This window comes from Crocodylus porosus, unplaced genomic scaffold, assembly GCF_001723895.1.
Source record: "Crocodylus porosus isolate Cpor-Errol unplaced genomic scaffold, CroPor_comp1, whole genome shotgun sequence".
NCBI lineage: Eukaryota > Metazoa > Chordata > Crocodylia > Crocodylidae > Crocodylus > Crocodylus porosus.
In genome coordinates, this window is record NW_017728931.1 from 60,344,548 (window position 1) to 60,368,488 (window position 23,941).

A 23,941-nucleotide genomic window follows, 5' to 3' on the forward strand; every position below is an offset into this window, starting at 1 on the left:
AGGTCACTCGGTAAGTCTCGGCGGGGTCCCCTAGGTATAGCCGGGGCCCGCCGCTCCTGCCAAGCGCCTGTCTGCCAACAGTCCTCCCTGGTTCAGCCCACCTCTGCTGCCTCTCCCCGCTCCCAGCCTCCACCACCCGATCAGTGGCCCTGAGGGCCCCTCGTCTGTCGTAGTTTGCCCCGCAGGGCCCTACCCTGCTCCAAAATGTTCAGGCCGTCTTCCCTCCTGCCGTCCGCCTCACTGCTGCTTCCCCACCGGGAAGCTCCTCCTCCTCTGGCTGCTTCCGGCCCCCGACGCACCGCCTCGGCGCCGCTTTTGAACCCACCGGGTCCTCGCGGCACCTGGAAGAGTTATTTAAAGCGCGTGCCGCTGGGCTCTGCGCTGGGCTTCTCTCCCGGGCTTTCGCGCCAGCTCCAGCTGTGCCATGCCTCTCACGCCCGGCATTCCCGCACTGATGGCTCCGGCCGGGCGTGCTCCGTCCCGCCTGGTGAGTCCCGGGGCTGCCTGGGGTCGGGGCTCTTCCACAGCCATGTTCCAAATTTCAACAACTGCCAAACTAGACTATCACAATGGGGGCTGGCATTGCATAGTCCAGCTAATGCAAACTGCTGCACATCAGATTGTAATATATTTGCAGCAGAGATTCTCTGTATTGTATAACATACCAGTGCACGGCATAATGGAGTCCTGGTTTCTAGGATCATAATACAAATATTAAGAGTGCTCACTTGATAGCTCAACCTCACAGAATAGGACTCAAGTCGGGTACAACCCTCTGTACTCTGATAAAAGTTCACCACAACAATTATAGAGGATCTTGTTTTTGGTATATAAAGATTTAGCAATGATGGGGCCACATGCCAGAGAGACCAGGTACCTTATTTACTATCATAACATGTTAGATCTGCAGACTGTATCATGTCATTGCCTTGAAAAGGGAGAGATGACAATGTCTTACTATATCAAAGGCCTGTACTTCTGGATGCTTACTTTTTCATGTATGATACAGAACATTTGAGGTTCTTTTTCATAATAAAACTATTTCTTCTAGAGAAAAGGTAGTTAAGGAGGGAATACCGCAAAATTATACCAGAGCAGAAGAAGGTAAACCACCAAATCTACAAAAGTTTGCCATGTGAGCAGCAGCCATTTAGCGTGGTGGAAATTCAGTATCAATAGCATCATTTACTTGATGGTGATACTGGTACAGCCCTAGACTGATGGCTTCCAGAGGCTCACAATTTAGCAGACTGCCCACAGCAAAGGCAACCAGTTTAGATAGGTAAGGTTGCTTTCCTATTATGCCTAGTGGAAAACTGCTCATGATATCAGAACCTTGAAGCTAACTGTATTTTACATAGGAACAATTTTGTAGCATGAAAAGATTGTGATGCAGAATCAGGTTTACATGGATAATCTGCCCTTAACCATACTTCAGTTTTTGGAAGGCCATGCATGCCCCACAATTGAGGAAGGCCCAAGAATCAACCAGTCCTGATACTATTGTTTATCACTGGGTCACTTATTACTTGTATTGAATTAACATCCAGGGGTGCCAATCACAGACCAAAAGGTATCTGACCGAGATCTTGCATAAAAGGTCATGGCAGGGAGAAGTCTGTTTTCCAAAGAGTTTATAACCTACACAGCTTTCATGGGTGCAGCTGTAAACAATATCCGAGAGAGTTTGATTTAACTTGCACCTGTATAACAAATGCCTGCTGCACAACCACATGGGGCAGCCAGATCCATTGTTTTGGGGGACAGGGAGTATGGAGGCTATCATATAACACTTTCAGAACACATGGGTTGAGCACGCAGAACTAACCCACAAAGAGCTGCATGGGGGAAATAAAGATGAAGTACAAGGATTACAGGTACTATAATTTCTGCTGATCACTCCTAGGACAAGAATTCTTTCCCGAACCCTTTCAACATGCCTTTTTCTAGCCAGTTTAGTTGGACAGAAGGCTGAGGAGATTGTATTACAAAGCACTGGAATGTCAAAGGAGCTCTTCCAGATGCAAATAGCCTGCAGATGTGGACTCTTCTCCAGTGGGGGAGCGGGGGTTGAAAAATGCCATGTGTGTGTCTCATAAAAGACATGGAAAAACATTGTTCACCAAGAAGAGAGGGAGTGGGAGCAGGCAGAATAGAGACTAAAGGAGAGAGAGGAACCAAGAGAATAGCAGCACTAGAGCTAAATCATTCAGGATGAGTTTTGTCTTTAAAATAATATTCCCTTGTGTGTTGATTAGTATGTTAAATTACACATCAGACATCAGAAATTCAACCTCAAAAAATTAAAAATGGGCTGGGCCCAGTAAGTCAGGGGAGCAACAAGGAAGGAATTTTCCTTACAGAAAGTTCATGCCCCCAATAACCAGTACCTCTAAATCAAATCCGACGTTCTGAAATTCCCCCAAGATACTTCTCAGGCGGATATGACTGTGACTACATTATAACTGAAACTGTGTTAAGCAACAACAATGGTGTTTATGTAGGCTTGTAGCTAGTACAGCTCACTGCATGTTTTGTAGCCAATATTCTTCTGCTCTGCAAAAATGGTCTGGAAACAGTTTATATCATTCAGAATCTAAGATTGTTCACGAGAATAAGTTAGCCCTGGGCAGAGAGCAAGGACCAGATCCAGGTACCACTTAAATCCCTCAGGGACAAATTTCATTCCAAATTAAGTCTGGGAATAATCCAGTCTGCAGTTTATTCTGAACATTCCATAATCAAAATCCAAGTTGTTTTGCCTGGACATGACATGTAGCTAATAAGCTATATTTCTGTTTCTTGTTTTGATGCATGCATGCTGAGAATCAAGCTTCTCAAGACATTTGTTCATGTTTTATAAGAACAGAATCCAGCCATGTTCCATTTTGGGAAGTGCTAACGCCATCACTTTCACTGAAGGTCTAAACAAGAAATGCCACAAGTGTTTTGTTTTTTTCCCCTCTAATTTTAAGACTTAGTATGTCCTCATCTTCACTACCATGCCCCCATTCATACGTCATTAAGACACTCATACTGTGGTATTCTTGGCGGATGTAGAAGTGGGTGGCAACTTAGGCAGCAGTGACCACAAGATGATTGAGTTCAGGATCCTGACAAAAGGAAGAAAGGAGAGCAGCAGAGGAAGGAAGCAGATTTTGACTTCCTCAGGGAACTGATGGGCAGTAGAGCTGTGCAAAATTTCACCGGGTGTTTCATTTCAAAGCTGTTTCAACACATTTTGAGCTTGAAACAGCAAAATCAAAACAAAACAAAAGGCTTCAAAACATTTTTGAAACAAAACAAGGGAACCTGAAATGCTTCAAAAGTTTTGAAACACTTTGAGTTTCAAAACAGGGCTTGCTTGACTTCAGTGCCTGTCCCAGGTGGCAGCGGCAGCCTCCCATCATCCGGCATGCAGATCTGGGGGCCTGCGCCCCCAGGAGGGCTGCAGGAATGTGCCAGACTCCTCCTGGGATTGCAAGCCCCTGGATCTGCACACTGGATGACAGGAGGTTGCTGCTACCTGGGACCAGTGGCAGCAGCAGTCTTCGCCGGCACTGGGTGAAGGCTGCACCCAGCACCAGCCCCAGGAAGCAGCCTGAGCCTCCTGTCATCTGGCACAGATCCTGAGGCTCACACCCTGGGAGGAGTCTGGCACAGCCCAGCAGCCCTCCCAGGGGTGTGAGCCCCCAGATCTGCACCCTGGTGAGAAGAAGCTCAGCCTGCTTGTCCCACCTGGAACCGGTGCCCCCTGCTCACCTCCCCACCCAGCTGCAGCCCCCCATGCGCTCCCTGACAAAACAAAACACTGTTCCTTCAAAACGGTGAAATGGATGTTAAAATGAAACAGTGGTGCTTTGCACAGCCCTAGCAGGATCCCCTGGAAGCCAGTCTGAGGGAGAAAGGGGTCCAGGAGAGCTGGTTGTATTGTAAAGAAACTTGACTGGGCAAGTTGCATTGAGTCTGTTCAGAGACATTACATCTCCACCATATTTCGTCCCCCAAACTCGTCCTGCTGGAATTCAGACAAAGGATAAGAATGAGGCATTTCTCCCTTTTATTTTGCAATTGTGAATAACCACTGCAATTATGTCACACAACCTAGAACTTCAGGGAAAACGCCTCTCCAAGGTAAGAAGTTGCCGCTCCAAGGTGCAGCAAACAGGAAAGTATTGCAGGAATTCAAATACCTCTACATTTTTTGGGCAGGAGTTTCTCTCACACCCTCTTGCATTCCTAGCCTCTCCATGAAGCTAAATCCTGAAACACTAATAAATTAATGACTTAACCACAAAAGTATCACTTACACCCTGAAATAAAAACCTAAGATGCACTCGCTAGATACAGATGTTCAGAAAGCCCAAGGTAAAATTGATCTAAGTCACACAGTTTTCTGTAAGCGGCATAGTTTAGATCGGTAGTGAATATAACACACATTTGCTGTTTGGCAGGCTCAAGGGCAAATCTTAGACCAGGTTCCACCATTTTTAAACCAGTCTATGTGTGCAAAATTTCTGTTCTGTTATGGGTGTAAACCAGTTTCTGATCACTTAAACCAGTATACATGTAATGTCTGTACCTGGCCACTATGGGCACATCCAGATGTGCATGGGTATTTGGTTCCCTGGGGACAAGTAGCGGTGGTGCACCTTGCACCACTGCTACTTCTCCCTGGGGAATGCCCATACCATAGCCACTTTGATGCATGGCAACTTACCCCAACAGTGGTAAGAGAGGCTGCCCCACCAGCCTTACCTGGGGTCCTGGGGGCAATCATGCCAAGCAGAGCCTGGCTAGCAGCCACTGCACGGCTCTGGGCAGCCCAGCTCCACTTTTCAGCAGCTCATGCTGCCCAAGCATGTACAGCTCTGTTTCTCCCCGTCCATGTTTTTTATTCACGGGTCAAAAAACTCGCAGAAAAAAATAAAGCAGCAGAGAGAACACCAGACTGTGCAGTATGTGGTGCTGCAAATGTGTTTGCAGCACCACATACCACACGACCATGCACATCTGGACACACCCTGTGGGTGCAGACAGAAGTGAAGCTCCCCACTGTGACTCAGAACACTTTGCAGGGAGCATTCTGATTTACAATGATCTCCTACAACAACTAAAAGTTTTCTGTATCTATGAAATCTATGTTGGTTCCAGGGGGAGGGGAATCTAGCTGCTGGCTGCAAGCCTGTAGCCAATTTCCCCTAGCAATGCCCCCTCCTCCCTGCAAAATTGCAGAGTTTTCAGAATGGGAGGGGGGAAGGAGAAGAGAAAGCTCATTCTAGGGGGTTCCTAGCTGGCTCTGGGGGATGGGGTGGGTGAATTGGACCACCCCACCTTGGGGGGGAAAGGGAACTCCAATACACTAACCTCACCCTCCAGCAAGGGCTGAAAAACCCCTAGACAGAACTCCCCCTGCTCCCTTTCCCCCCTCCCACTCTGAAAAGAGCTGGGGGCTGGTAGGCAGCACAGACAGAAGTTACAGAAGATGATCTGAAATGTCTTCATCTGACCCCTCATGCAACAAGGGATATAATTTTCACCAGACTGGCCATATTCTAAGCGGTTCACTTGTATTTGGCCATGGCTATAAATTGCTTTCTGTGGGTAGATCAGGTGAAAATTGTCACTTCTGTCCGTGCCGTATGTCAGTTTGCCAAATAAATTCACCCGTCTCCCTCTGATCAGAAAGCCAGACCCCTCCCTACAGTGCTTCACCAACCTGTTTGATCACATGCCAACTTGTCAGGTCATCATAGAGGCACTTCACCTAAAACGCCTTTTACATTTTTGGAAGAAGTGGAATTTGGAGGTCTTTTTTTCTCTGCCACTGAAATTGTGCAATCAACAGTGCATCAGTCACCAGGAAGTGACAGAAAACAAGAGCTCCTTTGTCTCTGCCTCAAAGGCTCCCGTTATCCAGAACGGTATGTTGGCTCCCTTCCACTCCCTCCATCAATACAGCAGAAAGTTTAAGTCAGAATTGGAACTCACTAAAGTTAATCTCACACTAAGGGCTAGACTGTACATGTTACACACAGTCCTTGGTAAAGAATGGGCAGATCAGCAGCCTACCTCAAAAACTGCTGTAAAGTCCTGGGTTGAATCCTCAGAGAACTACTCCTATGAATTTTCTTGTGCTGATAAATCTGCCACCACTGTCCTCCCATGTGTTTTGGGAGGACGTTGCGTACTCCCAGGGACTGCACCCAAGACTGCATGCAAACCACTTGCAGCTGCCGAGTTTGAATGGGACAGCAGTAGCCTCCAATGGGAATCCTGAGACCACAGCGCAGCCACTCCGCGAAACACTGCTGGTTTTGGAGCTATGCATGGATCAGCTTCCCAGAAAGGAGGAGGCTAGAGATGCAGCTTCTGGGCATTTTTATTTACAAAAACATCCACACAGTTCCTGTTTACCCTGAATGGAGATGGCAGAAACAGCAGGAAAACCACACAGCAACAGTCTACTGGCAAGACAGCTAAAATGCCGCTGTGTGCCCTGCAGGCAGAAAAGCAGTTCCCTGTTCCCTGCCTCTCTCTTTTCTCTGTCTATTATTACTATTTATTTTATTAGCTGTACAGCTAGGGGCCTCACAGTCATCAATCACGGTCTCACTGTGGCAGCCACTGCACAAGCACAAAGCAAAGGCACTCCCTGCCTTGAGGACCTTGCAGTCTAAAAGTAAATCAAAAGATTCCAGGTGGATGCAACAAAGCAGAGAGGAGGAATTGGCACAAGTAAAGAGCACTGGTCACCACCCTGCATTGCACTGGTCACCACCCTCACACGTGTTCCAGCACAGCACAACATATCCACCATCTGTATCTGCCCAGCATGAACAGATCCTGTGTCCCTCAAAAGACCCTCAGCCAGAATCAGGCAGTGATTCCCAGTGCATGGAGTCATCCAAGAGGAGCTGGGCATGAATTCCTGCCCCCAGCTCCTCCCTTTCTTTGAGGTGGTTGCTCTATAAGACAAAGGAACTCCACAGATAAGTTCAGGAATAGCCCTTCTGCAAGCTGCCCTCGTGACACAAAAGTGTTTAAACCACACAACCCTAGCAACTATCCCAATAGGGAACTGTGACACTTGCATGGGATCCTTTTGTCTTTATTTTTTCTTTTTTGCAAAACTCCACCTACTTGTACCCCCTGCCACTGCCCTCCTCAGAGGGGCTAATCCTGAAAAAGTCTATGCCAGCCCCATCTCCACCAGATGAAGTCTGCCATTTCTTTCCTGGCATCCTCTTCTATCTTTCTGTAGTACCAGTACATTTCACTTAGTCCCATTTTAATACAGTCCTCGACTGTGGGGTCCAAGCATCTGTTTGTGAGCAGGATCCTTTTGTCTTCATGATAGAAACTGGATGTGCCAGTGGCCTAGAAGACCATCCCTGCAGCACCCTGATGCACCCACATGGGTAATGTAGGATTGTTCCCTACAGTTTTTTACCCTTTGCCTGGTTCAGTAATATTCTAAAAAGTCAGGGCATGCTTTAAAACAGGGCTGCCCAACTCCTAAGGCTACAGGGCCCATGTACCACATGGGCTGCACTAGGTAATTCACAAGCCACCAGGCTGCGTCCTATGCAGATGCTACTCCCAAACCCACACACCTGCACAGATGTCCCCTTCCCTACCCCTGCACCAGGTGCCCCACTACTGCATTGTGTGGGCATGATCCCCCATCCCACGCATACCCCCAGGCTCACCCTCAGCTTCCCATGTTGCCCTTCCCCACCCCCTAGGAAAGAGGAAGGAAGCCACAGAGCAAGGACAGAGGGAGAACCTGGAGACTGGCTGGTATTGCAGAAGCCTGAGAGGTGCAACTTAACCCTTCACAGGCTGCATGTGGCCCACAGGCTGTCAGTAGGCCAGCGTTGCTTAAAATTCTCATTTCACATCCACACATTAGTGAATATTTCTTTGGACTATCCTAAGTAGCCTCTCCTACTCCCCTGGGGTTCTCATCACATGGCAAAGTTACACATGTACACTTCTTTTCATCTTTTTTCATAACTTGGTTCCCTTTGTCCCCATGATTTGGTTGCTTCCCTGTGATATTAAATGAGATTTTTCATAGACTTCAGGTCCCATCAGAGAAGTTTGATCACTGGTGGCTCCAGCAGAAGCCATAAGGTAGGCAAAGCTCAGACTGTATAGCTACCATTTCATCTAAGCTTTCTCAAAGCAAAGCTGGAAAACATGGTAGTAGCCCCCTCACTAAGTCTATACTTCAGTTTCAACTATTACCACCCCTATTGGAACTGTGTGGGTGAATTATGGTTATAAAGTTTAAGAGTGTGATCTCATCTGGAGATGTCACAGCCCAGAGCAGCAGCCATCACTCTCACAGCACTGAGGACAGTATTACTTCACACCATACCATGACATTGATTTTGAAGTAGGACTCCCCAGTGATGGAGATCTACATTGTTTCCAGCTGCTACCAATGATGAGGCTTCCCTGGTGGCAAAATATGTCCATGGAGTTTGCTGATGTATGACATCAACAACTTAAAATTACATTGGCTTTTCCCCCATCTAACTGCTTTATCACATTGCAAGCTTATATCCAATTTCATGTCTATTGTCTCCATAAGTCTGTCTGCTTTACTGTCTTTCAAGTTCCAAAGTCTCTTGCACTAAATAGCTGAATTTTGGTTCATTTTCCCCCAGATCATACGGTTGCATTTTTTCCAGTTCGAATCTTCTGCTGTTTCCTGCCCATATCCTGCCTAAAAGCCCAGGGAGCCATGAATATGGTGACAGCAGATTGCAAAGGGAGAAATATTTGAAACGTGAAGTGTGTGTGTGCATGCATAGCAGAGAAAAGACAGGGAAGGCAGGAGTGGCAGGCAGAGGTGGGCAGCTACAAAGAGGAGAGATACTAACCTAAGAACCCAGCCCTCATTCTATTTTTGGAAGGTATTGAAAATCATCTCCCCCACCCCCAGTCCCACCCAGGGGGGTGGTCTGAAAAAGAGGTGCTTGTTTGAATGCTAATGTAAAACTACAGCTACTTCACTGAACTTGAGGCAATTTTTTTCCAGACTTGAACCCATGTGAATGAAGACAGAACTTGGTGCATAGTGTGTTATATGGTGATGTTTTCTTTTTGAAGAGGACAGCATCTATATATATTTCAAACATTCATTCTCTCCTCACCATCTCTATTTTAAAACAATTACATGGCAACTGAGATCTCCTTCTCCTGCCACGTGGTGAGCTGTAACAGCAAAGAACAGCCTTCCTATTCTCTTGCCACCACAGTTCACTCAGCTCTAAAATTTAGACTGGATTTCCCACCCACCCAGTTACTGTACTGCTATTGGTCATTCCACCTACTTTGCCCACTCCTCCAGTGCAGCCTTTCAAGAGGCCCTACTCTACTCTCCCACCCCCTTGTGGCTGTTGCCATTGTCCTTCTCCCTTCCTACTCCTTTCCCCTCTACCTGTCCCATTCACACATCCCCTTTCTTCCCTAGCATTCTCTGCCCTCCCGTGACTTCAGTCCCAATCACTAACCCCCAAAGCAAAGGTGACCAAACAATAACCACCACAACAAAATCCTATACCCTTCCTTAATATATTGTAACAAAACTAGGCATAGAACTAACTGGATATGTAGCTATGATCAGCTTGTTCAGTGTGCTTGTATGCCATATCTTTTTTTCCCCCCTATTCACCTGTTTTCTTTGTAAATCAGGATCACATCTTCCAACATGTTTGTAGAGCCCCTGACACTTGGATGTTTCTCAGTGTAAATGAGCCTGTGGCTAAAAGGGAAAATGTTCAGGGAAGGAGAGCTAAGTGCAATTTATTTTCATGGACTACCTCTAAATTTCTTTCTACAAGTACAGGGCTAAATTTTAACCTTACCAATCCCCAAGGTGCCAAAGTTAATCTCCATGGTAATTAATTACAGCTGACAAAGACACACCCGCTAGTAACCTACTGGAGCAGAACCAGCTCAGAGGGAAGAATGGCATCTAGTAAGTCCACATCAATTTATGTGGAGGCCAAGGTCTATCCCCGTCATCTTCAAGTACAAAACAAGATCACGACTCACAGTGAAGTTTCTATACCATTAGCTATTATCAGATGAAAGGAAAATAATGATGGACAATTCACACTAAATCTCCTAGTTCTTTCAGAGGCAGTGCCCATTAGCCTGAGAACATACAGTACTGATTAAATTTATCAATACAGAAACAAACTGTACATCCACCTAGTCTGTTATTCTGCTTCAGACAGTGGCCTGCCCTTGACAGTGATAAAGAAGAACACATTCTACTTCTCCTTTTCCCTTCAAAACACCTGGCTGGCATTGGGGTTGGTGAAGGAAAGGCCCACCAGTCAAGCATATCTTTTCAGGGGGGCACAGGGTGCAGGGAAATAAAGCTATATTAACATGCAAGTAAAATGGTGGTTTGAGCGTAAGCCTAAAATCTGTGTGGCTCCAGAGCGCTGATCCTATTGGTTTAGAGGAGGGGTGAGCAAAATGCAGCCCAGGGGCCGGATGCGGCGTGCCAGGCCATTCTATCCGGCCTGCAGGGCCCCTAAAAATTTTAGAAAATTACTATTTTTCTGCCCTGGGCCTCCTGTCACGTGGCCCTCAATGGCTTGCCAAAACTCAGTAAACGGCCCTCTGCCCAAAATAATTGCCTGCCCCTGCTTTAAATGAACATCCTTCTCAGGCCTTTGGGCAAGTCACTGACCCTGCTTCAGGTTGTGCATTAGGGTGTCCATTAATACTTATGCTAAAGGCAAGAATGCTCGTGGGTGATATCTTTTATTGAACCAACTGCCAGGCTGGTATTGACATAGGCAGGCTTTCAGGTATTACAGTACCCTTCCTCAGGTCTCCAAGGGATTAATGCTTCTAAAACTCTTTGCCTACATTTAACATTCAAGCACTAACGTTCAGAAACCAAGTTGCTACTTGACTTGTCATCACATCACTGAGAACAACTCTTGCCTGTTTTTCTCACGAGAGCAATTCTGCCTCTGTAAAGCTTCCAAGAAAAAAGGGAGGACAATGCTTTGATGTAAACGATGAGTACCACACCCTCTGGAATGCAGCAGAGCCTCTGCTTGCCTTCCCAAGGCACCAGCAATAACAAGAGCTGGAAGACACATGTAGAGGCTCATTTTTAGGCAGCAGTCCCAAAACTGGTACAATTCAAAAGACATCTCTTTAGACATAAGTATGTTGTCAGTTATCTTCAACACATTCATAAGCATGCACTGAAAAATACAGCATCCAGGAAAAGGGTACATCAGCACAGGCAGGACAAAGCAGTGAAGAGAACCAAGCTTTTCTGCAAAAACAGGGGAGAGAAGGGCTCCAGCAAGAGGAAGGACAGACTCTATCCCCTATCCCTTTGACAGTGGAGATGTAACATTCTGAGAGTGTCGGTCCACATGCAAGAGTCAACACAAATGCTATCTCTGGAGCACACCTACTGAGCTTCTTCAAATGGGAAGTTTTCAGTGTCAAAAGGATGAGCTTAGAAGAGAAGCAGGTAGCAGAGAAGTAGATAGGGGCACAGAGGGAGAGCACTTCCTCCCCACTGCCATTTGGGAGTGATTCAGTATCCCACCACACCTCACCGTGGTGACCTTCCCACTTTTTCAATCAGTTTTAAGCAGTGCAATGGGAAGAGCTGCAATGTGCCTGCCTATTCAGACATCATTTCACCTTATCACAAGCACTTAATCTGCCAGTCCCAAAGAGTCAAAAATCTCCATCTGAGAGCACTGTACTCCTCCAATCTAGCAACATCTCAGCCTGTTGAGGATCATCATCCCGAGTTCAGTGTTTGTGACTTATAATGGCCCAATATTATGTGGGGTTGAGTCAAATCCCTAAAAGTCAGATGTGAAAGCTTTATAATTTACCCTATCTGATGTCAGTCTGTCAAAATCCACCAGTCTGATTCCAAACCATAATACACTGGCCAATATCAACACCACAAGAAAGCCAACCTAATGTGAGAGAGTCACCATTCTCCAAGGCAGTGCAAGATGTCAATCCTCCCAGTCTGATGAAGGAATTATAATGCCCCCTTCAGATACCAGGATAAAGGAGCATGAGTTTTCACATTCTGGGAAGTTTTCAAATTCTGACAACTCTGAGAATGACTGAGGAAAGGATCTACTTACTGGAGACCTATTTTCCTTTTTAGGAGTTTTGGCCTGAGACTGCCCTGGCTGTATTTTATGAGCAATGAAGTCATAAGTGAGTGCTGGTCATGTCAGTAAATGCCTCATACCATACTACGCCCACAAGAATTCTATAAATGTCAGGTGAAAGTCTCAAAAGCACCTAAGTCCCATTTTTAAAAGGTCAGCAGGACTTAAAATCCTAAGTGTTAAATTATATTTGAAAATGGGACATAGGCATATGTAAAGATTTTACCCCACATGTAGTTTAAGAAAATACTCATGGCTCACGAGAACCTGGGGCCATCTATTGCTTAATGTCTTGAAAACACATGTTGCATCACTGATGCTATATAAAGAAGTAAAAATAGAACACATTACGAAAGGATGGTATGTGTTAATATTTCTTTTCATAAGCCTCAGACTGTAAAGTCAAGCTGCCATAGCGCCATGAGTCAAATTGCACAGGCCTCTGGTAGAAAGGAAGATTACTACTACTGTGTTTGAGAAAGCAATTAACGCTACCTAAAATAACATAACACACTCATGGTATCAAATACCTGATATTTTGGAACCAGGTAGAGCTATAAAAAGTGCTCTGCATCTTCCACAGGAAAACGGGGACTCTATAATTTTCAGTGGCGTAAATGAAAGCTCTTATTCCAAAGCCTGAAGGGCCATGAATGACATGCAGTTTATCACATGGTTCTGAAATGCATCATATGCTTCTACAAATTATCATGTCACATGCATTTCCCCAGGGTGTACATATACATCAACAACAGTACGAAACATTAAAAAAAAATCAACACCCAAAGTCAGGCTAGACTCCACCCACACCAAGCAAAGGCAAGTACCGTAAAGTACAGTAAATTGCCTGGAGTTAATTGTTTTGCTGATCTCTTGTACCTCCCACAGCAATATATTGTGATGCAACAACCTGTGATTTGTGAATATGCATGAGAGAGAATGATTGTCTACACGATGGTAGTAAGCGATACAATACGTGTTTTTGTCAATAAAAGCAGTACACCCAAGCTCCCCATATTTTACCTGCTGAATTTCTGTCGCAGTGATGTCTGATCAATTTTAGCATGTGGTTTGGATATATGTAACTCAAATATAAACCTGTGTTCAAAATAGAACCTTGCACCATAAGAACACATTAAAATATCCCTTCAGTGTATATAGTCTAGTTAGTATCTCACCCTTCACAAACAACCGGTTTTGGATGCTTCACAGAGTTTGAACATTCCTTTCTCCTTCCAACCCTATGGAGGCATAATTAGTCATCTGCTCCCCACCCCTAGTAATCAATTTCTCTTTTTTAGTTAGGTTGGCCAAATCTTAATATTTATCCTAGCTAATTTCACTGTAAATGCTAATATTGTTACATACACCATTACTATTTACTTATACCTACCCACACATATATAACATGTATTAAGTTAACAACCTGCAGCAGTGAACTGCATATATTATTTACAAGCTTAAAAACACATCTTATTTCATAGTCTTAGAATGTTATGTTGTTTTTTAATCTAGTCTGGAAGAAGGAATTTTTTTCTCGTATTTTCCCATTTTAGAAAGACAAGCCAACCTATCAATGGATCCATCTGAAAACAAATTGCCACTTCCTCTCACTAGAAACTCAATACTGTCTGCATTCATGAGATTTGCTAACCACAATGCGGACTTCCTGACTTGACTGGAACGTCAGTGTGTTTACATACAAAACTGCTCCCAATAGCACAAAGTCACTCACATGACTGTTCAGACTGGACTTGCTATAACTTGCCTTGCCACCACAATGCCCATCCTCAGGTCTATCGTGACAGGTGCAATGCCAATGAAGACTGCAATCACTGATGGAACTACCCTCTTGGACCAAATAAAGAATCCAGCATCACCCACCCCAGACAGAAACACATGTCTAAGCTGCAGTAGAGTCTACCAATCCCAGATAGGCCTCATCAGCCATCTTTGGACATACGATAAGACAATCATGGAAGACAATCATTCCTGATTGTGAGGGATTGCCAAGATAATTACCTCACTGGCTCAAATAACTCTCATCCCATTGCCTGCCTGATTAAATTTCTCTATTCTGGTAGCCATATTTCAAGATGTTCAACTCAAAGGGAGGGAAGAAACTCAAGGGGAAAGAAGAAACTTTCTCCCGTGTCAAGGTTATTCCATAATTACCTGCTATGAAGGAATTCTTTCTTCTTCTGAAGCATCTGGTACCAGCCACATGCTGACACAGGACACTGGATGGGATGGTCAGATGGACCGAGCTGACACGGAAATTTATACGATACCAATGCAGTTTATCTGTGCAAATAATGTTTTGCACATTACACATCTCGTTGCCCACTATGGCTCATGAACCACTTCTTCAAAACTGCTGTGTATTTTAGGCAAACTGTTTCAACACCATGTCTCAGAGAAATCATGGGATGAGCACATGGTCAAGCTGTTTCATGGCAGATGCCTAGGCACTGGCCAATATCTTATTCTGTAGCTAGAAATCAAAATCCTGTCTCCATTGAAGCTAATGGGAATTGTCCATGGGATTTCAGTTGGAACAGAACTGTACTGAGAGCACATAAATAGTTTTCTCTTCTATCTAAGTGCCACCCAGATTAAGTAGGGTGTTTTGCTCCAAAACTTGTCCATAAACAAGACAACATTGCCAGACAAAGGGACCAACCTGACAAACAGCAAGATCTTCTTTTTCATGTCCTCAGATCAAAGAGTACCAGTTTTCCTTTTACAAAAAATAATAATACAGTGTACACCTCAAACACAGGCCTTATCTTGTCTGTGTCTGTGCCTCACCCTTCTACTCTCTGCAGATGCCAAAATGGTCCCTGAAGAAAAGGGTCCCATTTTTTCCCTCAGTGTGGAGCCCATTGTAATAAAGCAATTATTGTTTGAGTCTCCTACTCTTTCTCCTTCACCATCAGGCAGGGCACACCCTTTTCCAATCCTGACTGTATAGCAGCCAGTTATATCACAAGGCAGCTACAAGAGCTGGTTTTATGGGAAAGTGAACTATCTCTGACTTTCTAGATGCCTTCAAAATGACAGGACTATTGACCTCCCAATACAGTTCATCTCCGTGTCTCTTGACTTTATTTCTCCTTCCTGTCTGCTCTGTCTTCTTCATCTGGAGATAGCCATCACCAGCAGAGTAACTCAGGCTCTCCACTGAAGGGATCTCTGCTGTACAGTACCTTCCCGCAAGGCTCATCCAGTCCATTTTACAGGAACAAACCAAAATCCTTTCCCCTCATTCTTTGGATAATGCCTCCTTCCCCAGAGTCTGGTGGAGGGTTGGGGTATGTAATATGACTCATACCACCGTCACCAAGGCCTATACCCGGGCACTTGATTGTTTGTTTGAGAGACTTGTATTGTTTAAGTTCTGTTGCTATATTGTAACTATACATTTTTTTTAATGGTAACTAGATGCCATTTTTATAAACAGATGCTGTTTATGGGCCTCCTATTACTCAACTGGATTAGTGTCATTCTTTTTTTCCAGGCTGTGGTCTCCGTACTGCACTGAGTCAGACAGAACCCTACAAGCCATCTCTTTGAATTGCTGGTTTCCTCCCAGTAACTTTTGACTTGCTGCCAAAAAAACAGGGCGTAGCTTATTAATTTTTTTTTCTTTAAAGTTAGGCTGATTCATAGAAACTCCTTTAAAAGTCAGTGAGAAGACACCACCCCACCACACGACCTGACACACCACCACTGGAAACTTATAACCCAGCAAGCAGGGAACTCTCTTTACTGCTGTTTTGTGCAACCAGACTAGGTTACAGCAAAGCAAGGTCCTGCTTCAAAAGAACCAGCCTCCTCTACCAAGGTAAGAATTCTGAAAATCTTCAGCAACTGCTTTTTCCATTCAATAAGATTCTTTTAATTTCTACAATACCCTCTATTTCAGAATATGAATTATGGAGCTCACTAACGATAGATACTTATCCTTTTTTATATTTTGCATTGAAATTCTGTTATGCTTAGGACAGAGACTGTATTAAAAGGAGCTGCAGGGTTTGGCTCCAACTGCACGCTGCTTGCTACACCACTATTATAGCCTTGCCTCAAGCATGGAAAAATGTGAGAGAGACAGTGGAACCCCACCCAGGCAATTTGAACTAAGGGAGCGGCTACATTTTTTCTTATGTGAGACTGTCTGTGAGCTGCAGCTTTTCTCAATGAAATCAGCACTAGCATTTCAGCTTTGCATTAGCTTATACAAGCTTACCTCAGATAAGATACTTGACTGCGGTTTTCAGACCTCCCTCATGATTTTGGGTGTGTCAAAGCTCTGATTGTATATCAGTTTTAAAAAAATCAAAAAAGTTAAGTCTTCAGTGGCAGGAGGATTTGCCTCAATCAAATTAGGTGCCCTCCTCACGCAGAGATTCAACATGTATCAAAAATAGCGTTTTACATAGACTGGATTTCCCCTCTGTGCCCTACCCAGCTCCTTGTACAAATGCCAGAGGGTGGGGCACATTAATCCTGGAGCTGCAGAATGCTTTCTTGTGCTTATATGCAGCTTATTTCCAAGTAACCTCTAATGCAGAACAGCCTTCCTATATTTAATGCACTCTCCTCTATCCTACTGTCCTAGCCCAAAGTAATGGTCCAGTCAGCGCAGCAGTACAACACTAAGCTGTGATGTCTCAGAGTGGCTGTCATTGTTGCAGTTCCTAGAACCCCATGCAGGACTGAAGGGCCATTACGGTGGGCATTATGTATACATATAGTCAGAGAGAGCCCACTCCCCACAGATTTTACAGTCTGAACAGACAAAAGGAGACCAGGGAAACAGGCAAAGATGGGGAAGTGACTTGCCAAAGTCACAGGCAGAGTTGGAAGTAGAGTCTCAAACTTCCTTGTTCTGCTTCCTTTTCACTGGAGCAGCGTGCCTCTAAAACTAAGAAACTTGAAAGAAGGGAAAATCAGGGACAGAGGAATGAATCCTACTTGCTTTATTCACACAAGCAGCCCTGTTGTAGTCAGTTTGGCCTTCGCTGTGTCAGAGGTCCTTGGTGCAGTTTCTCCCTGCCAAAACCATACCAGTTGTGTGTGATTAGGAAATAGTCCTCAGGTTTTGGTCACACAAAAACCCAAAAGAAAGTGCCTGAACTCCACCTATTGAAAGGCCTTGAAAAACCAAGGGTGGACATTTGTACGCTCCAGAGAATCCTCCAAATTGGAGGGGAAGGCAAGGGAGGGTACACTACAGAGATGGCTGACACTACCACTTCGGAGGCAGAGTCAAAGCTGCACATGGAAGGGGTCTAAATCTGGGGGCTTTGGTTGCCCATTCCTAAATGACAGGACTATATGATAATAAAGGTCTGTTGCTGTTGGCTGGTTTGACATGGTACCTTGGTTGAGTTAAGGACTATTTTTCAAGCTTTCACTGATATTACTAGATATTCTTTGGGATTTTGATGAAGCACACAACACAGGGATCTTCATTGAACTGACCAAATGCAGGGAAATTCAGGACTAAAGTGCTGTTTCCAACTTTGCCCCTAAGCTGCCATGCCCACTCCATGTTCTGCCTGACTTCCTGCAGCATAGCCTGACACACAGCCAGAACTTCAATGCCCACATTTCCCAAGACTGAAAGGTGGTGGCTCCTGTGACAACATTGTCTCCCCAACCCTGTCCTCTTCCTTCATGCTGCCTGTTGGCTTTAGGTCACACTTTATTACTCAATTTTAAGATTATTCTTAGGCAACAGGATAAATCTTGGGGGGGGGTTAATTCCCTACCTCCTTTCTTGCTTCCATTGTCATGCAGTGACTAATGCAAAGAAGACTAAAGAAACTAGTTTCCTGCTTTCCCAGTTTCATATCAACAAGATGAACAGGGGGATCAAGTGATTCACTTTCCACTGCCAGAAGATAGGCAGGTACTTCCCTTCTCAACATTTCAAGATAGATTCCTAATTTTTTCACAAAACTTTCACACAAGTCAAGTGCTCAGATAGACAAATAAAAGAGCACTAACTGGCACATCACCATCAAGGCTATTTACCTGAGAGTCCCCAGCAGGGCAGAAAGAATTCCACAATGTTTTCTGCTGTGACTGCCACCACAAAGAACACAAATAGATAAGACAGCAGCTTCAGGGAGGGTTTCTACAAAATGCAGTAAGACATTCTGGTAGGTGCTTCGTTCCATTTATTATAACAAACCAATATGCAAATTGCTAACCAGCATACAAGAAATCCTGACCACAACTGCAGCTCTAGCCATTGCGATTCCCTGGAACATGCTGCAGCACTTTAGTAAAGGGCATCTGGAAGCGGCTGTCTTAATAAGGCAACATCTGGCACACCCATGGTGGGTTGGGCTTATGCACAGGTCAAGAGAATTCAGTCTCCTAACCTCCTTTCCCACCCTACACCCAAATCTTATTTTGGAGGCAGGAACTTGCTTGTCAAAGACTATGAACCATAATATGCCTGAGTTACCACAAAACCAATGGACTTTAACTTCCTCAACATCATTACTTCAGTCTTTGGTTAAATCAGTATTTCTAAGGATTGTTCTACAATCGACTGGCTGTGCCCTCTTTTAATTTCAAGCACTAGTTATGGCTTGCTGGAGGTCCACTTTGCAGCTATTTTAGCATTAAGGACATACCTTCTGTTTAACAGAAACCCAGGGCAAGCCTCCTTTCTTCCCTGTGTTCCTCACAAGGGCCAGAGTCTGCTTGGGTGTTGTTAATGCAACAAGTTTAGATTCCAGTGTCCAGGCACTTGTCAACAATGAGCTATCTTTCTCCTAAGGGATGGGATAAGTCTCTTGGAGGAGGGAAGCAACTGAGAACAAGGAATGAATTGCAAACTAAATATGCAGGAGGGTCAAAGATTTGCTGAGGTGGAACTGCAGCCATCAGCACACATTGCTGAAATAATCCATTTTGCTATCTGGATTTTTAACTAAACATCCGAGACTAGAGTTTTAGCTTTGCCCAGATGAACCACTGAGCCATCCTATCTGGTATCTTGAATCTAGCGCTAGCCATGCACTGCTGTAACAGTGCACCTAAACAAACAATTTCCTGACTTGTGTGTATATCAATTCATGCCCTTTAACATGAGATTTAATTACCCTTATCTTACATAACTTGATATATACTACTCATGATTAGAAAGCTGCCCTGCCCTGATAAATCCCAGGACAGTACACTTGATGGTCCTCCCTCAGCAGTGACGAGCACAGTAGAACTATGCCCTGCACAAAGACAGAATCCACTCTGTTCTGTTCTTAATTCAATAGCCATCCTTTAATTGTATCTGCTTTATTCTTGTATTATGGCATGATATTAAAAAAAAAACAACAACCGTTGAACTGTGCACTTCAGTTAGCACAATCTGTTCTTAGCTGGTTTTCAAAACTGAGGACACTTTGGGAGGCACAATGTCTATCCTGGCAAGTTTATTGAAAAAAATTTAAGGGGAAAAGGAAAGGTCATTTGATCTGGACCCATGTGTTTATTTTTTAGTTCAGGTTGCCACAGAAATGGAAAATCTTAGGGAGGTTGTTATGTCTGGATTGACAGAAAACAAGCAACGAGACAAGACACTCAAACAGGCCAATGACAGTGTCTTGTATTAGAGCATTAAAAGATGTCTCAGGAGGACCATGGTTGTGATTTTAAACAATTTTCTGTGTATGTGCAATAACAGAGGCAAATTCCTGAAGACACATTTATGCATACAAAAACAAGCAATATCACCCACACAGAAGTCCAGCAGACCTACAAATAAGCAAAACAAACCAGAGCAAACAAGGAATTTTGCAGTTCAACTGGGGAAAAAATACATCCTTTCTGGTCAAACCAAACTAGAAAATTTTCCCCCCTCTTCCCCCTCCCTCGGTGAAAATAAAATTTTTTTTTTTTTTAAATCAACCCAAACTCAAATTTGGGATTTAATTTGGGATTATTCAAATCTTCTAACATATTTTCTTTCAACTTAGATCAATTACAAACAAAAAAGGCCTTCCAAAAAGTAAAAAGTTTTCCTAGCAATGTGAAGTAAAGTGTTTTGCCGTTTCTGAAAATGAGCATTTCACTTTAAAATGTCATTTGACATTTTCCAGACTATTTCCCTCATTCTTTTTCCAACCCAAACTGTTAATTAAATTGGATCCAAACTCATGAATAATTTGGGCCTGCACAAACTACATAGCAAATTTCCTATTCATGAAAACTTTTTGTCCAACATTTTTGCACATAAAAAAGCTCCCAGTGCTACATATGTAGAGTTATGTGGTTCATAGGCACACCAGTAAATTGGTTGGCTCCTCCTAGTCATCAGCCTTTCATTTCTAACCACACTGTTTTCCACTCTTAATCAACTATTTCTTTGTTGTTATTTCACTGGGAATTCCAGGAGCACCCAAACATCTATATGGTATGTGTATGTGTACACATAGACATGCACACACATACATACGTACATATATACAGTAAACCGTGGCAACATTTCTGAGACTCCCATTCATTCTAGTTTCTCCTTTTCCTCCACCTCTCTCATTCCATCAGTAGATGCTCAGCCCCTCCTCGTTGCATGTCTGAAGTGCAAGAAGATACGCTATGTTCTTCCAGCAGTGGCTTTTGGCAGCCTGCCAAACCTCAGGCAGCTGCTTTTTCCCCTTCCTACTAGCAAGAGAGCTTTGGAGTTTCTGTTGATCTTGTCACATGAATTACCAAGCACTCCAAGGCTGTTTCTTCCTGAAAAAAATGACAGTTTCCCAGCCTTTGCCTTCAGTGCTATGAGATTTGCCACTCAGATTAATCATATAGTCATTAAAACTGGAAAACCCTACTGGGTCATCTTTTCCATTTCTCCATTCACCCAAGCTGGTAAAGAATTGCTCCCTAGAGAACATTCTGCAGTAATGTGTCAAGTCCAGTAAAAAGTGACTCAAGCAATAGGGCTTCCACCTCTTCCTTTGTAAGGAAGAAAAAAACGTTTCCTGATCTTCAAAGTGTTTCATTTGCTCAGTTTCATTCCATTACTTCCAGCTAGTCTACACAATGCCTTGTCTTCCTGTATGTTTTCATCCAACAGCTATCTGTAGATGGTTGGTATATCCCTTCTAGCTGTCATATGCACGACGTGCACATGTATGAAGTCATTTTTAATGCTCTTGTCTCAGTTTACCAATCGGGTGCTTTTTATAAAGATGTGGGTGAACAGTGACTCTTGGGTATCTCTTGGGAGTATGAGTTTTGCATGTGTGTGAATGTGAAGAGACTTTTGGAATCTTTGAATTATGGAAGCAATTAAAATGACTTCATACATGTGCCATACAGCCTGCCCTTGCCCCACACACAGATCTGAGGGGCACAAGTCCTCCCCTACCCATGCTTGCCCAGGAGTGTCTGCAGTGGCAGGAGCTGCTCTCCCCCTGTCCCTGTGCCCCCCCAAACAAGCCACTCACGGCTCCATCCCACATCCGCCTCAGCTGGGCAGCACCTGTTGGCGCCCCTTCACTTCGATGCCCAGGGCAGTCGCCCTGCTCACCCCTCCCCTTGCCATGGGATCACAATGGCTAGTGATAGGAAGCCCTGAAAATGACAGGCTACATTGAACAACTGTATGGTTAAATATAATTAGAGTTTTGAATGATTTGCCATCATTGGAAAAACTGGAAGTCTTAGGAAGGCTGGGACAGAATCATGGTCCAATAAAAACCCTAAAGAACTTCAATCTCAGTTGCAACCAGATTGGAAAAACAGCGAGAGATTTGCATGCAATATTTTCTGTTGTTCCTATAATGTGACACCACCCTAGAAATGATAATGTATGTCTCACTTAGAAAAATGGAAAGAGCATCTTCTTTTCAATCAAGGCGCTTTCTGTTCTATTTAAGGGGAAGAAAAGCAGGTAGTTCAGTCAAAATGGAATGCCATTCTCCACCCCTCAGCTATTCAGAAGCATTCCCTAGAGATTGCCAGTCAGGGCAGGAGAGAGAGGGTGGTTGTGCTTTAACTCAGTATGGTCCCATGGCTATGGTACCAACTGGGAACAAAGGGGCCTGAGTTCTATTTCTGCTCAAGGAAGGAAGTTGTAGAATAGTCTTTCCTAGAGATTTTCAAAAAAAGGCTGGATAGATGTGTGTGGGATGGTTTAGGAACAGCAAACCTGTACCTATTCAGGAGGTTAAGCTAGATCTTTGAAGTCCCTTCAAACCCTCCAATTCTAGAAGTGACTGAGTTCTTGGAGAGTGCACAGCACAAAGCCCCAAAGAAAACTATCACCATCATATGTACAAGTGACCTTAAAGAACAATCATGCGTGGCTGTCTTCTCTGTTGTCTTAATTCAGAAAATTCTTTTTAGTGATCAGCTAACACTGGTTTCAGCCAAACAGCAAGCCAGTGGGAAATCCTGGCAGGCTTTTGGAGGTTTGGAAAAACTGTATCATCATCGCAAGCTAAATAACGGCTAGAAGACTTTAAAAGCAGCTCTTTCACACAAAGAGTTGCAATTAGGAGAAGGGAAGTGGGAGGAGAAGGTGGTACATGAGTAACATATGCCATTTGCATGACTAAAAAAAGCCTTTTGCTACAGTTTGCATAAAAGATATTACTAAATACATGTCTATACAGAAGTTGATTTTTTCATCATTTAAAGCACTTTATTGTCATGACTTAACAGAAGTATATGGCTTTACAGTACTTTAAAATGAGTACAGTGCTTTAAATTAACCCTTGTTGAATGACGTATTAAATTTGAAGGGCTGTATTTTATAGCACTTTAGCAAACTACGGTGCTTTAAATAACTTGTGTATGCTGGTCACATTCCTGAGCTGGGAGAAGCCCCAGGAGGTTGTAGGGCGCACCCTCCTGCTGAGCCTGGAAAGTGCAGGAAGACTCAGAGCTCACTCCCCCCTGCCAAACACTGCAGTTCTGCAATGTTAAACTTTATAGTGCTATAAAAAGTTCTCTACATTACAGCACTATAAAAATGTGCATGGAGCACTTCTATGCACACCTCATAATACTAGCATTGTGCTGCATTGGCGCCTTTCACCAGTTGCATTCTGCACCTAATTTACCTGACCTAAAATAACCAACAAAAATAAATCCAGCTGTTTCACTGTGTTCCTCAATGATCAGCGAGACTGATGACAAGAAATTCATTTTGCTCAATTATTTAGTCACCTATATGCCCAAAAGAGCAGGCTATTAGTGGCCAGAGGAGATAGAGACTGTCAGGGTTGTCTAATTTATTCCATCTAATTTCTGTGATTCTTATTTCTACATGCTGGTAAGTGTCCTCTTGGTAGCTGAGAGCTAAAACCCTAATGGTTTTCAGTCCCCGGACCTGTGGGAGTGGGTCAACACAAGGCTTCAGATCCTCGTATTTCATTATTTCAGCAAAAATAGAATGTTTTGGTTTAGTAGTAGGATCAAACCCCCCCAATGAAAGTCCCTAAAATATCTTTACTTTTACAATTATACCCATTAATGACAAGAAGGTCTCCAGGAAAGAAAGTTCTCCTGCACAGACAGGAATAAAGCTTGTCTATTGCAACCATAGAAGCAAGACAGATAGAAGCAGAGAAACAAGTAGCAGTGTCTTAATATAGTAATAAACTGAGCTGCATTTAAAAAAGAAACCAGGGTTCCTCTCACCACAAACTAATGTAGTGTTATTTTCCACTTCCCTGAAACATCCCAGTGACCCTTCCAGTGTGACATCCTCTCTCAACATA

General features: G+C 43.9%; 1 protein-coding gene across 1 annotated transcript in view; it reads left to right on the plus strand.

The window, feature by feature from the left end:
- The first annotated feature begins 15,835 nt into the window (after positions 1 to 15,835).
- EMP1 (epithelial membrane protein 1) overlaps positions 15,836 to 23,941 on the plus strand; it is a 16,052-nt gene continuing 7,946 nt past the window's right edge. Inside the window, exon 1 of the mRNA XM_019545201.1 lies at positions 15,836 to 16,044. The gene's annotated coding sequence lies outside the window, so the exon portion shown is untranslated. The remainder of the gene's footprint in view (positions 16,045 to 23,941) is intronic.